A 6,002-nucleotide genomic window follows, 5' to 3' on the forward strand; every position below is an offset into this window, starting at 1 on the left:
GCAAACAAAAAACTAAGAGACTTTGCAGATGTGATTGAGTGAAGGATCTTGAGATGGGTAATTACCCTGGACCATCCATGGGGAGACAGAGCAGCCGGTGTGGTGCTGAGCAGGGGGAGGCAGGAGAGTCAGAGTCAGAGGAAATGAGAGGACAGAGCAGAGGCCGGAGTGACGGAGTGATGCGGTTGCCAGCTCGGAGGACGGGGGACAGAGATGGCGGACAGAGCCTTTTGCAAATGGCTTCTGCTGCTGCTGCTGCCAAGACGCTTCAATCATGTCTGACTGTGCGACCCCATAGATGGCAGCCCACCAGGCTCCTCTGTTCACAGGATTCTCTAGGCAAGAATACTGGAGTGGGTTGCCATTTCCTTCTCCAGCAAATGGCTTCTAGAAGGTGGAAAAGGCAAGGAAAGATTCTCCCCTAGAGCTTGCAAAGGAAACCTAGGCCTGTAGAAATCCTTGACTGCAGGCCAGGAAACCCATTCATACTTCCAATCTCCACAACTGGAAGATCACAAATGTGTGTCATTCTAAGCCACTGAGTTTGTGGCAATTTGTTACAGCAGCAACGGGACATAAATACAGGAATGTTTTGTTTTGTTTCATCACTCGCTAAGTCGTGTCTGACTCTTTGTGACTCCATGGACAGTTGGCTGACAGGCTCCTCTGTCCATGGGATTTTCCAAGCAAGAGTACTAGAGTGGGTTGCCATGTCCTTCTCCAGGGGATCTTCCTGGCCCAGGAGTGGAACCCACGTCTCCTGCATCGGCAGGTGGATTCTTTTCCACTGAGCCACCTGCAAGGCCTGAAAACATGAATACATATATCTTGAAAATGAAGAAAATCAGTGACCTCCCTGGCAGTCCAGTGGTTAAGACCTCGCAAGTCCTGTGCAGGGGGCATGGGTTCAATCCTGCTCAGGGAAGTGAGATCCCACATGCCCTGTGGCCAAAGAAAAAAAGAAAATTAGTCACTGATAGTCCGCCTCCTAGAGCGAACTCATGATTTATAGTATCTGCAGCTCAGCAGTCAACTGAGGACCAGAACTGTGAGAAGTCATCTGTAAAAGCTAAGTGTCATAAAGCTAATGGTGGTATCTCCCATTCTACCCACTAAGAGGGACTTGATGCTTACCTAGTGCCCAAATCTGGTGGTTCCAAATACTGTGCTCCATTAAAAGGAATCAGAACTCCATAGCGAAATGGCTGGTTTCAAGGTTCAGGCAGAAAAGATAGAAGACGTGCCCCCCAAGTATTATTCCTCCAGACAGTGAGGAAGTGCCAAAGAATCTGAGGAACATATTAGAAGGACAAAAGCTTGGACAGCTCCCATTGGAAAATCTGAGATAATGATATTATTAAATTATAACTATTCTTCCTTGATTTATTATAAGCATAACCCAAAGTAAGAATCCACATGTCCGTATGGATATAATTATGTAAATTAAAAAAAAATAAATACATAGAGAGAAGGGAAAGTGCTTCCTTATGGTAGAATGTTGACTAATGAAGGGATAATAGGATTAGACAATACTATTTGGAGCTACCAAAGTAACAATCCTGTCAGGAAGAATCATTTATGTATTCTACAGCGGGAGGTGAAAATTTAATGAGAAACAGGATTTGTAGATGGTCTCAAGTTCTTTCCCCAAAGGATACTACAAAAGGGAAAACTATAACTTCACAGTGGAGAAACCTGGCCACCATCTTAACCAAGTGATCAAAGTTAATGTGACCAGTGACAAGACAGACTGACAACAGGTGGCTCTGATACGATTGCAAAACAAGGACGCAGCACGCCCGAAACACATAACCTGAGTTTCATTGTGAGGAAACACCAAACAACTCAAAGTGAGAGATGCTTTACAAAGCAACTGGCCTGCACCCTCCAAAAGTATCTAAAAGTATGGCAATTGTTCCTTATTAAGGGAACTAAAGAGGCATGACAGCTGAATGCCAGATGAATTCTGGATTGAATCCCGGACCAGGAAAAAACATTTTTTCCTCCTTTCTTTATAAAGGACATTAGTCATGCCACAGCATGGATGAACCTCGAGGACATTATGCTTAATGAAATAATCCAGCCAAAAAATGACAAATATTGTGTGATTCCACTTTTATGAAGTATTTGCTTAGAAGAGTCAGATTCATAGAGGCAGCATAGACAGTGGTTACCAGGGGTGGCGGGAGGGTGTGTGTGGCGGGGAGCAGGGATGGGAAGTCATGGTTCAGTCAGTACAGAGTTTCAGTTTAGGACGATGAGCGAGTACTAGAAATGGATTGGTGGTGTTCTTTCGTGTCTGACTCTTTGCAACCCCATGGGCTGCAGCACGCCAGGCTTCCCTGTCCATCACCGACTCCCAAAGTTTGCTCAGATTCACATCCTTTGAGTCGGTGATGCCATCCAACCATCTCATCCTCTGTCATCCCCTTCTCCTCCTGCCTTCAATCTTTCCCAGCATCAGAGTCTTTTCCAATGAGTCAGCTCTTCAGATCAGGTGGTCAAAGTATTGGACACCTAAGAAGTATCTAATATTGCAGTGTCTCACTGTCGGGCACAGTGAGAAGACGGCAGTCTGTGAAACAGAAAGCAGGTTCACCAGCTCCTTGGTCAGTGACTTCCAGCTTCTAGATCTGTGAGAAGTAGATTTCTGTTTCTAGCCACCCAGCCGGCCTGTGGTATTTTTATTTTTATTGTAGCATTCCACATGGACTAAGACAGTGGTGAGGGTTGCATAACATAAGAAATGTACTTAATGCCACAAATTGTACACTTAAAAATGGCTAAAATGGTAAAATGTAATGTATTTTACCATAATAAAAATAATTTTTTAAAATGGCAACTTAGTAAAAGGATATTCTTAATGGCAAAATGTGTATAAGGTCTGTAGGTTTTACAACAATGGTGTACCAATGTTAATTTTTTCTTTTTGATAAGTGTTCTACGGTTATGTAGAAAGTGTCCTTTAAAAAAAAAAAAGGAAACATATAGTGAAGTATTTAGGGGTAAAGAGGCAATATGTCTACAATCTACTTTCAAATGGTTTATATTATACATATTTAAAAAGTATATATTTAATATATACACATATACAAATTATCCATATCTAGATAGAGAGACTGGCAAAGCCAGCATTAACATTTGGGGAACATGGGTGTAATGTATATGAGAATTTGTACAATTACCCAGACTTTTCTGTAATGTCTAAAATTATTTCAAAATTAGTTGTTTTTTAAATTAGAAGAGGGACATAATTGGAAAGAAATGAAACACCGTCTGGGGGAAACACTTCTAATATCTGCGGTCGAGATGCAGTGAGCTGTCTGGGCCCCCCTGGCCCTGAGATGCCCTAACTCTCAGGCTCAGAAGTGACTGGTGGGGAAAAAATAAGGCAGATGGAGAAAGACAAATACTCATATGTGGAATCTTAAAAACAAACAAACAAGCAAAATAAAAACCAGCTCACAGATTACAGAAATCAGATTAGCAGTAACCAGAGGGGAAGTGGGTTGGGAGTGAGCAAAATGGGTAAAATGGGGTCAACTGTACAGTGACTGATGGTAACTATTATAACGGTGATCACCTTGTAGCCTATAGGGCTTCCCTTGCGGCTCAGCTGGTAAAGAATCTGCCTACAGTGCGGAAAACCTGGGTTCCATCCCGGGGTTGGAAAGATCCCCTGGAGAAGGAAAAGGCTATCCACTCCAGTGTTCTGACCTGGAGAATTCCATGGACTGTATAGCCCATGGGGACGCAAAGAGTTGGACTCGACTGAGCGATTTTCACTTCACTGTGGAGTATAAAAATTATAAAACGTCGAATTGCAATGCTGTACACCTGAAATATATAGTAATAATGATAGGCAGAACAAATGGATGGTGATGGAAATCCCACCCATGTGCGGGGCAGTGGGCATTGATTGGGGGAAGGCAGGAGTGAATTCTGAGCGGTCCTGGAAATGTTCTGTGTCTTGATCTGGGTGCCCAAGTTACAAGTTTCCAAGACGTTGCACTTAAGCTCTGAGCACTTTTTACCCTGTTGCGTGTATTGTCCATTTGACTAGGTTTAGACCGCCCGCATCCCCACCTCGACCATGCGCGCTGAGATTGAGTCCACGTAAACAAGACATTCGCTCAGACTCGACAGAGATTCGATTTACGTTGTTTGTTGTTTCGTTGCTAAGCAACACAGTCTAAACGGCCCAACCAAGCGACGCCTACCTTTGATAGCCAACCTAGGGGATGTTGCTAAGCCAAGGATCCTAGAGTGCTCCGCACGAACAATCCCCACCCGCAGCCCCTTTGTGCTCTGTGGTAGGGGGCGGGGAGGAGGTGAGGACCCCGGGGTGGACCAGCTCGGTCGCCTCGGCGGAAGTGGGCTGGTTGGAGCTAGCCGCCATCCCGCCTGCCTGCTTCATCTATCGCTATGGCAACTGCTCGCTGGGTTCTGGGGCTAAAATGAGGCTCCGTGGGTGTCAGTCCGTGATTGGTGGTCTCACCTGCCTGCGGAATCGTGGGGCCTGAGGAGGGAATTGATAAGTCACGGCAGGAAAATTGATGAGACACTTCTTAGACTGGGTCAGATGTGCAGAAACGGGACAGATTTGAGACTGGGGGGACCCAGGCCTCAGAGAGAGTGGTGAAGGTTATCTGAAGGGCAGGGGCCGTCAGGGCATCAACAGGAGGTGAGGGCCAGCTAAAACCAAAAAAAGGTGGACATGAGCAAAGATCATCCAAACGAGAAAAACAAAGGCTGCTTATTCAGAGCTTGCTGATGGAGCAGTCAGCCACCCTCCAGTGTTTGGCAGAGGCTCAAAGACACGGGGAGGAGTGGCCGAGCGCTAAAAAAGAAAACGGGAAGGCTGCAGGTGTGCCCTGATCCGAGGCTGTTGTCATGGGGAAACTGGAGGCTGCCTAAGGGGGTGGGGGTGGGGAGTGTCATCCTGTATGATTGGCTAGGATTGCTTATTTGGCGTTCTCTGATTGGTCCTGCACTGGAAACAGGGCCAAAAATTAGGGATGCTGACCGTCTGGGTTGCTTGCTGCCGCGGTTGTGGTTTGGCTTCCCCGGGTTGTTTGCAGCAGGTTGTGGTCAGAGTTCTATTGTCATATACGGCCTGGCTGTTGTCAGTTTGTATATTCAGGGTCACAATGAATACCTAGATGGGAGATAGGAGAGGAGTTCTTGCGGTCCTGTTAAGGAGGGAGTGAGGTACTGTGCAGTGTAGAGGGGGCACCTCTGAGGACCACCCCAGGAGAAGTGGGTCTGAAGCATCACAGGTTAAACACCCATCTGAACTCAGAGATACAGGGTGTAGGGCACCTCTGATGGGGACTCACAGAATCTCTTGTGAGTCTGGAACTCACAGCTTGTTACTGACACAGGTTCTAAACACCATGTGAGGCCACTTCACTGAGTAACTCATTGGACCTGAGTGTTCCCTTCAGATTGTGGAGAACTGAATGAGTTAATGTGGGTCAAGTTCACTGGACTATGCCTGGCACTCGGCAAGTGATTGGTCAATGTTAAAATTTTTTTAAATATTATTTTAGAATTTCTGAATAATTCGTGAAAAAATGAAATTAAGTGTACCATTAAGATCTATGTCAGTAGAAGTGTCTGACATCTAGCCTCAGACTAGGGTGAAGAAGGATGGTGATGAGTGGATTGAAGGGGCCAGCAATGGAACATGTCATTCGTGGGCACCAGGAGGGTATATGTTTGTTTCAGCCTAGACTGCATGCCTTCCCCAGGGGCAGAGGAGAAAATGGGGCATAGGCCAGTGGGGAGCCTGGCAGGTCCCCTAAAACTCTGAGTTTAGAGTGAAGAAAGAGCCATTCTCTGAAAGAGAGGCAGATCTTGTTGATAGGAGAAGGGGGAATGAAGAGCTTTACACACATAGATAACACGTCTGTGTGATCATATGCTTAAAGTCTGTGCAAAAAGAAGACTTCAACCTAAGAAATCTAGAAATTTAGAACCTAAGAAGTGTAGAAATTCTA

Source organism: Oryx dammah, unplaced genomic scaffold (assembly GCF_014754425.2).
Source record: "Oryx dammah isolate SB20612 unplaced genomic scaffold, SCBI_Odam_1.1 HiC_scaffold_20, whole genome shotgun sequence".
NCBI lineage: Eukaryota > Metazoa > Chordata > Mammalia > Artiodactyla > Bovidae > Oryx > Oryx dammah.